Genomic DNA, 16,070 nt, shown 5'->3' with positions numbered 1-16,070 from the left:
ATATAATATATATATGTATGTATGTATGTACAGGGGAGTTGGTATAATGCCCTATAATTAGCTGCAAATTCATATTCGGAAACAGGAGGAATAATTGATCTTACCTACATTCGCTGTTTTATTTCAAGCAAAACAGGATTGAAAAACAGCATTTTAATTTGGCCAAAAGGTAAAGTGGCTCAGTTTTATCTCCTTTCCGGTAGTACAGGTATGCATTCTGGCTAAGTAGCTTTCTGCCACAAAGGACAGTTGGTCATTTCTATTAATGCTTCTCAGTGAGTTGCAGTCTCCTTTATATCATTGTTTACTGTATCTTCATATTTTTAGCATACTATTTTAGATTTTAGTAAATGTAAAATCTCTTATTTTACTGTTTGGGATCACAAGCATTCTAGTAAACACTAGAGATAACAATAACTTTCACTGTTGAAGTTAGGGAAGCATTTATATGTGTTCTCTTTTATAGAAAAACTTAACTATTTCAAAAATTACTTTGCCTTTTGTGTAATATGGAATCTCCTATGACAGAGTTAAGTATCAAAAAAGGAAGAAGAAATAATTTTATTTTTGTAAGCTACTGGTTGGCCTTGGATCTTAAATGACCACCAAATTCTTATACTAAGTAAAATCTTGATTTGTAGCCTGTGGTGTTTTTTGGGAGGTGGTAGAACCAATAAGAGGTAGGGCCTAGAGAAAGGAAGTTAGGTCCCTAGGAGTATGCCTTTGAAGGAGATATTTCAAACCCTCTCCCTTTTTCTTGTATACTGGCCACCACATATTCTAAAGACCCACTATGACAGGGCTGAGCAGTCCATGGGGCCTGAAACGACCCAAAATAAACTTTCCTTTTGGGTGTTTTATGTTTTGGGTTTTTCTTTCAGGAAGGGTCTCCCTTTGTACGTCAGGCTGGCTCTGAACTCACTGTGTGGCCCAGGCTGGCCTCAAACTCTTGGAGAGCCTCCTGCCTCAGCCTCCCAAGTACTGATATTACAGGCATACACCACCACACCCATCTCTAAACTTTTACATTGTTACAGATGGCAAGCTGACCACTTAATTTGGAACAAAGCAGAAAGGCTTTAACAAATGTAAAATACCTCATTCAAGTGACAAATAGAAATTATTCAATTAAAATTCACCTATTAACATTTATTGTGTATGTATAGCTTTTGTATCAAATGCGATGAGCTTCACAAATTATGATCTGCTGTGTAGTATCTAAGTATAATTGTAAGTAAAGGTCAGAAGGTAGAAAAACTTGTCTTGTTCTCTTCAGTGATTCTGTCCTGCTACAAACATCTGCATATCTCAACATGGGATGAGGTCCTGATACCCCCTCCCTTTTGTAATGGAGATCAAACTCAGGACCTTGCACCTGCGAGGCAGGTGGCTAAACCACAGCTAAAGCCCCAGCCCCTAATAACCCCATTTTAAACACAAAGTTTTAAGTTGAAGATGTATTTAATACAACTAATGTACCAACCGTTATCTCTTAGCCTAGCTTGCTTTAAGTTATACTCAGAATACTTAGCCTATACTTGGACAGTTATCTAACAGACCGTAATTGTGTTGAAATCTCATGGAATTCACTGAATACCTGTATCCAAATGATGCTGACAAAAGCACACTGGTCTTACTATTTGTTTAGCCTTATGGTCATGCACTGACTAGGAGTTGCAAATCTGCCACTGCCCAGAATTAGAATATCACTAGCCCAGGAAGAGATTAAAATTCAAAGTATAGTTCCTACTGAGTGCAAATTGCTTCTCACCACTGTAAAGTTGGAGAGTTGTAAGTCAGACCATCTTATGGCCCATCTTTGAATAATGGTTGAAATTGAGAAAAGTTTTAGTGACTGGCCTGTGTCATTACTGACATTCAGTTCACCTACTGAAACTATTAGGCAAAATGACTAACGGGCCAATGAAAGTGTTATAAAAGGAACAAAAGGCTGCTACAGTAGCATGTGCTGTTGAAAAGTAGGACAGTGAAATTTAAATCCCAAACCTAGATCTGACTCCTGAGCTCTCGGACTTCTTTTCCCTTCTCTATACATCTACTTCCCTTTCATTCTTTTCTGTCTTACATTCTGTAAACTTTTGAGAGCCTGCTTGCTGTAAGCATGGCTTTTGTATATAAAAATGCCAGGTACTGCATGCATATCCAGGATGTTCCACGGGCCCTCAAACTCATCACATGGAAATGTGAACTCATTTTTCCCCAAAACCAACTTGTCCTAATGACCATAAAGAGCACCCACCCATAGAAATGTCAGATTATTGTCATTCTACTCTTCTATATCCCTTAGTTTGTCAAGGCCCATCAGTTTGGCCTCCCATAAAACAGCCCCATATTGGTTGTATATTCAGCCTTCTCCCAAATGACCTCCCTAGTTTCAGCCCTCCTCATTTTCTTAGAACTGAGTGGCTCTTACAGCCCTTGAACTGGACTTCTTGGGCTCTGGTCTTAGGCTGTTCCATGATCTCCACTAGAGCCAGAGGGATGATACAGATCACACATCTAATCACTGCTTCCTGGTCAAAAACTAGTAGTTTCTTTCCTAAGGGCTTTAAAGTCCGCACTTCTCAGTATTATAAGATCCTGAAGATATTCAGATCACACATCTAATCACTGCTTCCTGGTCAAAAACTAGTAGTTTCTTTCCTAAGGGCTTTAGAGTAAAGTCCGCACTTCTCAGTATTATAAGATCCTGAAGATACCATCCTTTCCAAGCCCTTTCTGCACCCCCAGTCCTTTTATTCTGAATCAAGGTCTCACAAAGCTAAATTGCTCAGATTGGACTCAAGCTCGCAAGCTTCCTGCCTTTCAGAGTCCCAGGGTTACAAACTTGTACCACCATGGCCAGCTTCATTCCTCTTAAAGGTGCTTAACCACTAGTTAAGTTCCTAAAGCTTATTTTTAACAAGTAGGCTTCCAAATGGCTCATTTGTTACTCAGATCCAGAGTCAGGGTTTTTAAAATCAAATTTGGGAAACCTTTAATGAATAAGCAACACCAGAGCTGGCTGTCTGGAAATGATGTAGGTATAGGCACATGTGCTTTTCAGCAGTAGGATTGTTTACCTCTACTTTTTCTAAAAATTAACTTCTATTACAAAGAGCTCATAAAAACAAACTTCAAACATTACAACTATATACAGAAAAAAGGCCACTCTTCAATGAGCACTGCTCTGAAGTAACCACTGCTAATCACGTCTCTCCAGAAGTCTATGCACACAGTCACAATAATAATGTGTTATCACTAGTGTAACTATCAGCTTTATTTCATAAAAGTAGTCTTATTAAAATATTAATTTGTCCACCCTGACTTTTTTCATACAATCTTAGATATTTTTCAATAGCAGTTTATATATATCTTATTCTTTTAAGGTCTACATTGTATTCAACTATGTGCTCTGTTACACTTTCTTCAAACAGATCATCACTGATAGACAACTAGGTCATTTCCAGTTTGACAATGCTGCAACTGCTATTCATTTTATGATGATAAATGCTAATCTTCCTAAATGTGAGAATTGCAAAATGCTAGAATATTTTTAAGTAAATATGCAGCACAACCAAGTGCGATTCATTTCAGGAATGTAAGAAGAGTTGAATATTAGAAAATATTTTAATATATTAGTAAACCAAATGAGAAAAACTTCCATAGATTATTAACAAATAACGAAAAAAAATTTTTTTGCACTGAGGATCAAACTCGGGTTCTTGCTCTTGCAAGGCAGGCAGCGGAACCACTGAGCTAAATCCTTGGCTCATAGGGATATTTTTTTATGTGACAAAATATATGTTTGTGTGTGTGCGTGCATGGTCACACCAACCTCCAAACCCAGCCACATACTTATCGAGAAAGCATTTCTTTAAGGACTAGAAGAAAAGTCCACTATTAACATAATGAAAAATTATTAAATATTTTCTGGACATACTAGCTGATGCTTTTAAAGAGAAATTATATGAGGCATTAAACTAGGAGAAAAAGCCATCATAATTTGTGAGTAATATATTTCCAGAAAACAAAATTAATCAACTAAAAAACTACTTTTCCACTTTTAAAATTGATATGTAACTCCTACAAAACTCTGGAGGCTCTGGAGGTTGAGGGGAGCAGATCACAAGTTAGAAGGAAGCATGGGCAAATATCACACTATTTCTAGAATATTTTTATGATCTCTGAAAGAAACGTCATAATTGCCGGGGATTTGGCTCAGTGGTTCTGCCATCTGCCTTGAAAGCGCAAGGGCTCGAGTTTGATCCCCAGTAACAAAGGACAAAAAAGAAAAAAGCCTCATACTCATTAGCAATTACTTCATATTCCTCTCATCCCCACCCTTTACAAGTAATAATTTACTGTCTCTATGGACTTGCCTAATATGGACATTTCATATAAATGGAATTATACAATACATGACCACATTTATGACAGGCTTCTTTGACTTTAGGATAATATTTTCAAAGTTTTTTCATGTTGTAACATGAATCAATACTTCTATTCTTTTCAATTGCTGAATAATATTCCATCAAATAGATATACTATATTTTATCAGTTGACAGGCATTTGGGTTTTATCTACAGCTCATCACAAAAAATAATGCTGCTATGGATATTCTTATACACTTTTTTGTATAGACATTTTAAAATTTGTATTGTTTTGGGTTTTTGCTGTGTAGTTCAGGCTGCCCTTAAACTATGTAGCCACAGCTGGCCCTGAATTTGCAGCAGTCCTCCTGCCTCAGCCTCCAGGGACATGGGATTATAGGCCTGTGCCACCATGGCCTTCCTTGGACATATTTTTTAATTCTTTTGCATATATACCTAGAAGTGGGTTGCTGGATCATATGATAACTCTAAATTTTTTTTTTTTTTTTGGAATTGCTAAACTGTTTTCTAAAGAGGCTGTACCTCTGAGTGTGGTGATGCACACCTGTAACCCCAGCACTTGGGAGGCTGAGTCAGGAGGACTGTCATGAGTTCAAGGCCAGCCTGGGCTACATAGTGAGCTCAAGGCCAATCTGAACTACATATCAAGACCCTGTCTCAAAATAACCCAAAAACAAATACAAGAGGCTGTTCCATTTTACATACCCACTGACAATTATGAGAGTTTCAATCTTGTCAACATTTGTATTACCTATTTTATAGCCATTCTTGTGAATGTAAAGTGTTTTCTTATCTCAATTTTGAACTGACTGAGAAACTTTTTATTTTACTATTTTTATTAAGGGCCATAAAAATATCCAGATAAATGAATGTGATGCAGTCATATTTGTCTTAATATGTGTAATTTTCTTTCACCAAATGGTTCTCCTTCACAGTGGCCTGCTGCTACCTCTTCTTTTATTACAGGTTATAGGACTTCTGAATCAGAAGACTATGCCTTCTCATTTATAATGAAATTCATTTGCAATCCATTGTTTAGAGGGAGCATTTTTGGTGTTTTGTTTTTTGTTTGTTTTTTTTTTTCTGCTTCACAAAGAGAACTTCTTTTTCATTTGACTTGGTCTTGGCAAAAGACAGCACAGAGAGGAACATGATGACTGCATCCCTGAAATCTCTGTGCCTGGCCCAGTGCTGGATAAACTGCTCTTGGGGCATGAACTAGTTCCATTGAAAAACTATTTTAAATAGGAAGATAATTCAGTAAAATGATTGGGTATAAAATTATTATTTAAAATATCAAATGTCTTCTTATATATAAATAACAATGTGTTAGAGAATATAATGAAAGATGCCAACAAAAAAAAAGTATCTAGGAATAAAAGTAAACAAAAAAGTCAAGATGTAAGGCCAGGGATTTAGCTCAGCAGTTTGGTGGCCTGCCTTGTAAGCGCAAGGACCCGAGTTCAATCCCTGGTACAAAAAAAAAAAGTCAAAATCTATATGAAGGAAATTTAACACTACCGTGTTGAACAAAGAAAAGGCATAGTTTTCTACTCCCTGCTATTCTTAAGTAGTAAGATTCAACATCCTAATCAGTTCAGTTTTCCCTATAATATTCTATAAATGTCTTCAGCAAAAATACTTCCAAAGATTAGAGCTAGATTAGTTGTAACTAAAGCTTATGTGAAAAGACAAATGCAAAATTGTGTATTTACCCACAGACTCATTCTCACTGGTTTCTCATCCAGGCTTGCTGCTTATTAGCTGTGTATCCTTGGACAAGTCATTTTTAAGTACCACTTTTTTTAGTACTAGAGATAGAATGCCAGGCTTCACACACACTAGGCAAATGCTCTGTTACTGACCTACATCCCCAGCCTTATCTATATCTGACTATCCATCCATCCACCTATCTTTGAAATAGGTTTTCACTACATTGTCCAGGCTGGCCTTAAACTCGTGATTCTCCTGGCTCCACTTCCAGAACAGCTGGTAGAACAAGTACATGTCACTACACCTCGCACAGTAAATATTCTTAATAATACAAAAATAGGCAGGAAAAACCTTTTTAAAAAGATTGATGACTTCCAAGAGATGATAGAGCAGTAAACAATAGCAAATCAACATCTCTGAGATTCAGAATTCAGACAATGGACTACAACAACTTGAGGAAGAAAAGGAGGGAGGTGGATACCTGGGACCCAGGAAGGATATGGACAGAGAATTGGAGGCCACAAGGAAAGTGAAGAGACAGACCTCAACACAAAAAAGGTGGAATACTGCACTCTCCCTGACTCCTGGCTCATAAAAGGAGAGAGGATGCTCAAATCTACATAGAGACCTATCAAAGGTGGGTGACTCCAGAGGCCTCAAGGGAGAAACACCAGTGGATGCTGTGATCTACAACAGCTGGTAACTGACTCTAGTCCAAGCATCCCCTGGAAAGGGTGCGTGGCCAGACACCATTTTAGAGAGGCAATGGAATCCAGGATTCAGAATAGCCATGGTGGCTTCCTCTCAGGGATCCAGTGACTGTGTGAGGCACAACTGCAGGTGACATACAGGATCAGCAAACTGAGGTCAGGCTGACAAGATATCCAGTGTTGGAGGCTGAACAACTCAGGCCCCAACTGTACAAACAGAGGCCAGGACCAGCCTGAACTTCCACGTTGTTGAAAGCAACAGAATTGATGCCCCACCCTATTCCTACTGCAGGTTTGCTAGAATCATCTAGCATGGGTATGGGCTCTATCTGCCTCTTTTGTCTACCACTGATAGTGACAATATGCCCTGAATTGGTCACTACCACAAAACTGCAGGCCCCAGAAGATAACCACACCTTGAAATCACAGATAACATTTTTTCTTTTCACTTCTTAATTTTTTTATAAGTGTGAACATTGTTTTTAGTTTTTGTTGTTTTGTTTACTTCTTGTTTTTCTTTTTTTCCTTCTTTCTTTTCTTCCTGTCTTCTCCACCAGTTTTCCAAAACTTGGGTAATCTTTGTCTTTTGCTACTAATCTCTTTCTATTCTTTTATTTATTTCTATTTCCTCTTCTTTTGCATTTTCTCCCCAGAGGGTAAAACTGCTCTATTGAGGGGATTTTTATTGTTATATAATTTTCTGACTTTTAGACTTTGCTCTATATGACTATAAATTTTATACATATGAGCCAGGTGTGGTGGTGTATGCCTATAATCCCAGCACTCGGGAGGCTGAGCCAGGAGGATTGCTGTGAGTTCAAGACTGACCTGTGCTACATAGTGAGTTCCAGTTCAGTCTCAACTACATAATGAGACCCTGTCTCAACCCCCCCATTTTTATACATATGGTTAAAGGTGGCAAGTAAACACCACAATTTTTCATTTTCTAGACTGTGCTTGATGCTATTGTTATTACTACTTGTAGTACATTAGCCAAGGTGACACAGTTGTTGTGATCAGTTGTTCTTCCCTGGATGCCAATACTGAGATTATCTGGGGGGTGAGGGATAGTCATAAACAATACCATAGTCCACCCTAAGAACTGGCTTCTAGGCCAAATAGGCAGTGAAAGAAAATGAGCCAAAACAGGAGCACCTGAGGCAAGACTTTCTTTGGGGGGAAAGAGCTGCAGGGCTACCTCAAACAATGGCTAGAGAGGGCGATATTAACTGGGGTGAGGTTTGTATAGGGCAGTGCAGTGAGGAAAGTATTGTGAGAATTGAGCAATGGGACACTAGGTGATTGAAAGGGGAGGATCATATGGGTAGCAGGGTATAACAACAAATTAGATTGTACTTCTCCAGAGGGGGTAGGTTTCACTTTTCTGAAGTGGCTCGTTTCTGTAAGTGGGAACCATTTTAGGAACAGGAACCATTTTAGAATGTAAGACTGTTGGGGCCATTTTGTCTGGTAGAGAACTCTATCAGGCAGCAACTTCTCATCCCTAATAAATTGAAGAGGCAGAATCTTGGGACAGACTCAAAAGCCAAAATCCAGCTACACTTAGATGACATCTCTGAAAAGTAGTCATTTCCTAAGGAGGTCTTGATACTAGTAATAAAGCTATCTACCATAAGCAATTTATGAGCATCAACACAGAAAACAAATTTTAAAAAATTAAAAATTAGAAGACACAGAAGCAAGAAGCAATCCAAGATCCCAGCTCACCCAAGGAAAATCCAAAGGGGACTGAAGTGGAAGAAATCAAAACCATTCAGCTGATGTTTTTGAAATGGCAGCAGTGTAAGTAACAAAGCAAATGAACATATTTCTAGAAAAAAATTCAGAAATAATTTCATAGATAATAAAAGGTATGATGGCCATAATGAAGGACGTGGTTACAGTGGACCCTTGGGTTACAACCAGCATGACATACAAACAATGTGGGTTATGATCAGAATTTTAGTTTTAACTTATGACCAAAGTCTTGAATTGTGACCAAAATGCTGGCCACTTGTGTTTCCAGATGGCCTCCGATACAGATTTAACCTTTAAAGAGTTCTGGAAGGAACCCCTATGTTGGGTTAACCAAGAAATCCTGGGCCAATGTTTCTCGAAAGATACTGAGCTCTGCCTTTATATAGTAAAGAAACTTTGAAGGCTGTGCAAAGGAGCCTGAGCTTTCACTGACCAACTTGAATTACAACCAGCCCTCAAGAACAAACAGTTCATAAGTGAAGGGTCTACTGTAATGAATTTAGAGTAGATAAGGAGAAAAAAAAAAACAGAGGCAAGGAGAATAGGACAATTATGGAAACCATGAATGCTCAACATAGGAAAGAAATGGAATTCATGGAATAGATATCCAGGAGATTAAAAATTCTATTGAAAGTATACACAGCAGAATCATGCAACGTGAGTACAGAATGTCAGACCTAGAAGGCAGTTTTTGGTTAGCAATAATCAAATAAAAGATTTCTTAAAAATAGCCAAGGGACCATGAAAAATCAATCTAATGGGCGCTAAATGATGTAAACATGAATGACATAATTGATTGGAGTCAGTGAAAAAGCAAGAGATACACAAATGTAGGCAACCAGGAAAGGGGATATTACTAGAACCTCTGCATCAGATCCTAGTCTCCTGCAAGCCATGACAGTACAAGACAAATTTATTAATTTATAGATAGAAATGAGACTTAGAGAAAAAGCTGAGCTTTGGTCTGATCAATGATGCTCTGGGAAGACTCCAAGTTTGCAACACCTTTATTCAGAACATCAGCAGAAACAAAAGTAGCAAATGACTCAGAGGGAGGCTGTGATGATGCCACAACAATGAGGAACTATGAAAAGAAAGATTTGATTCCTCCCAGGATGTCTCAGCTGGTATAATCCTGCCCTGGAGCATCACAGCATCATGAGGGCCACTAAGGTCTTAGCTATAACCAGAGGTAAAAAACAAAGTTATGTCTCGACAAGCTGTAGCTGGCCTGTAGAAAGGAAAAATAGTCCCTAATCGTGATTTAATTATGAAATTATTTTCCCCAAAATCATGTAGAATTGCTCCCAACACACAAATGACATTTTTAAAAAAACCTGTTCACAGAAGAAATGGCAGAAAACTTCCCAAGCATGAAAAAAACTTTTTTGACATATAGATAATTGAGGCATACAGAACTCCAATTAGTCATGCTCAGAAAAAAAATCAAGGCATATAATAGTCAAGATTTCAGAAATTCGAAGCAAGAATATTAAAAGCTGTTCAAGAGAAGAAATAAATCATTTATAAAGGAAAGCCAATCAGATAACAACAGAATTCTCAGCACAAACCCTTAAGGCAAGGAGAGCTTGGAGTGAAGTATTTCAAATCCTAAAAGAAAACCTTCAACCCAGATTGTTGTACCCTGTGAAATCATCCTACCAAATCAATGGTGAAATAAGATACTTCCATGATAAGGAACACCTGAAGATATTCCACCAAACCAGTACTCCAAAAATTTCTGAAATCTATTCTCGAAAATGAAAATTAAGAAATTCCATAAATTCCAATGGAATGAATCTACCAGGAAAGACAAGCAGTTAAATAGAGGGAAAAGAAAGAAAATCAACAATAGGAAAATAATATGACCAGAATACGTTGAAACATATCAATGTAAATGCTCTCAATTCACCAATCAAAAGAAACAGATTGGCAGAACAGATCAAGAAACAAGATCCAACAATATGCTGCATACAAAAAACACATTTAATTAAAAAAGAAATTCAGTAACTGAAAGTCAAATTATGAAAAAAACAATACTCCATGCAACAGGAACCCAGAAAAAAGCAGGGGTAGCTGTTCTACTTGCAGACAGTGGATTTCAAGCCAGGATCAATCAGAAGAGACAGAAGCCACTACATATTTGTTGAGGGAACAATCGAAGAGAAAGACAACAATCATAAATATATAATATATGCACCAAATACCAGCATACTCCACTATATAAAACAAACATTGATGGACATAAAGAACAGATAAGCTCTAATACAATTATAATGGAGGACCTCGATATCCCACCGTCGCAAATAGAAATCAACAAGGAAATATCAGAGTTGAACCAAACCCTTGAACAATGGACTTTCGTGGACATCTACACAGTGTTCCACCCCACAACTGAATATACATTCTTCTTAGTTGCACATGGAATTTTCTCTAAAATAGACCACATTCTAGCTCATAGAACATAAGTAAATTCAAAGGAACTGAAATTATCCCATGCATATTATTTGTTTGTTTGGTAACAGGGATCTAACTCGGGTCCTTGTGGTTACATATTATTAAATCATAGAGCAATGAAATTGGAAATCGATGGCAAAAGAAATCACAAAAACTGCATAAGCAAATAAAATAACACTCTCTTGAACAACCAATGGGTCACAGAAGAAATTAGTTTCTACAATTAAAGATAATGCCAACACAATATACTAGAACTTATGGGACTCAAAGCAGTCCTACCAGGGAAATTTATAGTGGCAAATTCCCACATCAAAAAACCAGAGCAAACTCAAATAAATAACCTAACATTGAATATCAAGCTTCTAAAAAAAAGAAGAGCAAGCTAAACCCAATGTGTGTGTGAGGAAGGAAATTATAAACATAAGAGCAGAACTTAATACAATTGAGATCAAGAAAATAATACAAAGAATCAATGAACCGGAGTAAAAATAAAATAAACAAACCCTTCAACCTTATCAGAAAGAAAGAAAAAGAACTCAAATCGATCAATTAGAAATGAAAAGAGTGAAATCAGAACAGATCCTGCAGAAATACAGAAGATCAGCAATACCTACTTGGAGAAATTGTAATCTAATAAGATGGAAAATGCAGAAGAAATGGACAGATTCCTAGATATAAATGAATTACCAAAGCTGAATCAAGAAGGTATAAAAATTCTAAATAACTCAATATTAGTTAATGAAATTGAAGTAATTAAAAACTTACCCCCCAAAAAGCCCAAGTCCTGATGGATTCGTGCTGAATTCTACAAGAAGTTTAGAAAAGATCTAATGTCACACTATTCCTCACACTCTTTAATGAAACCGAAAGGGAAGCAATATTCCCAAACTCATTCCTGTAAGCAAGCATTACCTTGATACCAAAACCAGCAAAGGAGCCAACCAAAAAAGAGAACTACAAGCCAATATCCTTAATAACAAGAATGCTCAATAAATGCTAACAAACAATACAGCAAATCATCACAAAGATTATACAACATGACCAAGTAGGATTCATCCCAGGGATGCAGGAATGGTTCAATATACAAATCAATAAATGTAAAACACTATATTAACAGAACCAAGGGGCAAAACCACACGATCATCTCAATAGATGAAGAAAAAGCATTTGACAGAGTCCAACTCCCATTCATGATAAACACTCTACAGAAAATTGGAATAGAATGTCTTTGTCTCAATCTGATAAAAGCCATCTATGACAAGCCAACAGCCAACATCACACTAAATGGTCAACAACTGAAAGCTTTCACTCTAAAATCAGGAACAAGAAAAGGATGCCCACTATACCACTCCTATTTAGTATAGTTCTGGAAACATTAGCCACAGCAATTAGATGAAAGAGAGAAATCAAAGGTATAAGGGTAGGAAAGGAAGAAGTTATCATTATTTGTGGATGACATGATACTCTACATAGAACACCCACAAAACTCCACCTAAAGTCTCCTATATTTAATAACCAAATTCAACAACACAAAGTCAACACTCAAAATTCAATAGCATTCCTTTATATAAATAACAAATTCATTGAGACAGAAATATTTCACAACATCAAAAAAAGGAAATACTTAGGAATCAATTTAACAAAAGAAATAAAAGACTCTTACATTGAAAACTACAATTCTCAGAAAAAGGAGATCGAAGAGAAAAATGAAGATGTCCTTGTTCTTAGATATATAGAACCAATATAGTGAAAATGGCCATATTTTCAAAACTGCTACACAGGACTGCTATACAGATTTATACAAGCCCAATCAAAATACCAACAGTATACCACACAGAACTAGAGAAAACAGTCCTAAAATTTCTAGAAGACCAGCTTGAAACCACACTGAAAAGGGTTTAGATATTACTGATTTGGCTTATAAATTCAGCTATTTATTAAGACTATATGTCACCACAAGGCCTGAGTGTAAATTGCTAATTGACCTTTCAGTTGGTGTGCAGAAAGTCTTCCCAATGGCAATGGTCACAATTGCGGTCTCAATGATTGATGAGGTTTGATGATGCTATAGCAAGGAAACATTCCAGCTGAGGAATTATAACTCTGTGCAGCCATTATCTACAATCAAGTGTTTCCTAAATGATGCAAGTGGCTTGTTAGCCTGACCTGCAAGATAGCACAGGTGGCTTGGTAACTGTGACCTGACAAATATATGTAGTTACTCCCTTTTCCAAGCCTGCCTCATTAAGTGCATTAGTTCTCCTACTCCCTAACTCTGCCCTCATGCACCCTTGCTATAATCATAAATATGGACTAATCCAGTGCTCTTGGTCTTAGCCAGGGCAGGGCCAAGATCAGGTGGTCTTTAGCCAGGAGAGAGCTAAAGATCAACTTCCAGTCTCCCAAGTAATAAACTATTGTTCATTATTCTTTATTTCTTATTCTCTGTATATTATTCTTTCATCCTCTATTGTCCCTTTATCAGGTGATGAGGCACACCCCCCTTCTCCAGTTACTGGTCAGGCTATGAACCCAACAAAAATTCATTCAGGACCAGAAGAGACATAGAATAGCAAAAGCAGTTCTGGGCAACAAAGGCGAGGCAGGAGGCATCACAATCCCCAACTTGAAATCATAGCACAAAGCCACTGTGTTAAAAACAGCATGGTGCTGGCAAACAAAACAAACAAACACCAGGCACAATGATCAACAGAACAGAAAAAAAGATGCAGAAACAAGTCCAGACATACTCAACCACCTTATCTTTGACAAAGGGGCCAAACACCTTCACTGGAAGAAAGCCTCTTTAATAAATGGTGCTAGGAAAACTGGTTTTCCACATGCCAAAGATTAAGCCTAGACCTGTATCTCTCACAATGTACTACACTAAAATCAACATGGATCAAAGATCTAAATATTAAAACAGAAACTTAATATGCTGAAAGATAATATAGGTAAAACTCTTGAGGACAGAGGTTTAAGCAAAGATTTTATGAACAAAACCCTGATCACAGAAAATATGACAAAGAATCAACAACTGGGACCTCATCTTATTAAAAAAGCTTTCACACAGCAAAGGAAACTACCAAGAGTAAAGAGACAACTCACAGAATGGGAAAAAATTTTATCAGCTCTGGCTCAGCCAAAGGACTAATATCTAGAATATATAAAGAACTAAAAAAAAAATCAGATTTAACGATACAATAAAAAATGGGCATCTGAAGTGAATAAATACTTCTCAGGTGAAGAAGTAGAAATAGCAAGTAAATTATGAAAAAATATCCAACATCACTGGTCATTCGAGAAATGCAAATTAAAACACTTAGATTCCATCTTACTCTAGAAAGAACAGTTATCACCAAGAAATCAACCAGTAACAAATGATGGCAGGACTGGAGTTAAAGGGACCGTTCTCCACTGCTGGTGGGAGTGTAAATTGGTACAAGCAGTATGAAAATCAGTACAGAGATTCCTGAAAAATTAAAACTAGAGATTTCATTTGACACAGCTATTCCCTTTCTTGGTGTCTTCCCAAAAGAGTTAAAAGCATCATACCACAGCAATATACACACACCCATGTTCATAGCCGCACAGTTTGTAACAGCTAAATCTTGGGAAGAGCCCAGATGTCTATCAATGGATAAGGAAAATGTAATTTTTATATAGAATTGGAGCATTGTTCTTCTATAAAGAATAAACTTGAGACACTTCTAGATAAATGGATGCCCCTTGAGGCCATATTTTAAAGTGGAGTAAATTGGACACGCATGTTTAAATAGTGTATTGCTTCTCTTGTGTGAGAACCAGAATGGATGACAGATTGAGAAGTAGGAAGAAAATATTCAAATGGGAAGGAGAACAAGGAGGGGAGGATGGAAAGGAAGGGAAAAGAAAAACCAAGAATACAAAAAAAAATATAGAAACAAAGCTTTTGTAAATATGGAAGGGAAGAAAGTTGAAGGGAGGAGAAGGGAATGGGGGGAAAAGAAGAAGAAAGATGTATTAGGTACAGGTTCAAATTCCCTATGATGAATATGGTTATTATGCATATCAAAAGTGTACCACTAAAATCAACTAAAAAATTGATGAGGAAGGATTGACCCAAATAGATTTTGTTTTGTTTTGTTTTGTTTTTTTGAGACAGAGTCTCGCTATGTAGTTGAGACTGACCTGGAACTTACTATGTAGCCCAGGCTGGTCTCGAACTCACAGCAATCCTCCTGCCTCAGCCTCCCTAGTGCTGCGATTACAGGCATGTGCCACCATGCCTGGCTCTGACCCAATAGATTTTAAAACAGCAAATTCAAAAGTTCAGACAGATCAATGGAATAGTGAATCCAGAAAAACAAGTGCATATGCTAAATTAAAATCCAAGTGGATTAAATTAAAACAGAAACACTAAACTTGCTGGAAGATAAGTTAGGCAGAACTCTTAAAGACATTGGCATAGGAAAAGACTTTATGAACAAATCCTCAGTAGCACGGGAACTAGCAAAAAGAATCAACACCTGGGATCTCATCTTATTAAAAAGCTTCTGCACTGCAAAAGAAGCCATCAACAGAACTAAGAGACAACCTACAATGTGGGAAAAATTTTTTACCAGCTGCTCCTCAAAGGACTATTATCTCGAATATATAAAGAACTCAAAACAACCACCCCCTCCCAAATATAAGGACCCAAATCAAAAATGAGCATCTGAAATGAACAGACATTTCTCAGACAAAGAAGTAAAAGCAGCAAGTAAATATATGAAAAAATGTTCCACATCGCTGGTCATTCGAGAGATGCAGATGAAAACAACACTGAGATTCCACCTCACCCCACAAAGAATGGCTGCTATCAAGAAATCACTCAATAACAAATGTTGGCGGGGTTGTGGGGCGAAAGGAACATTTCCCCATTGTTGGTGGGAATGCAGACTAGTGCAACTACTATGGAAATCAATATGGAGATACCTCAAAGAGCTGGGACTAGAGGTTCCATTTGACCCAGCCATCCCTCTGCTGGGTATCTTTCCAAAAGAATTAAAAGAATCAT

The sequence above is a fragment of the Fukomys damarensis genome, unplaced genomic scaffold (genome assembly GCF_012274545.1).
Source record: "Fukomys damarensis isolate Sample0158 unplaced genomic scaffold, DMR_v1.0_HiC HiC_scaffold_33, whole genome shotgun sequence".
Classification (NCBI taxonomy): domain Eukaryota; kingdom Metazoa; phylum Chordata; class Mammalia; order Rodentia; family Bathyergidae; genus Fukomys; species Fukomys damarensis.
This window is presented reverse-complemented; position numbering follows the sequence as displayed.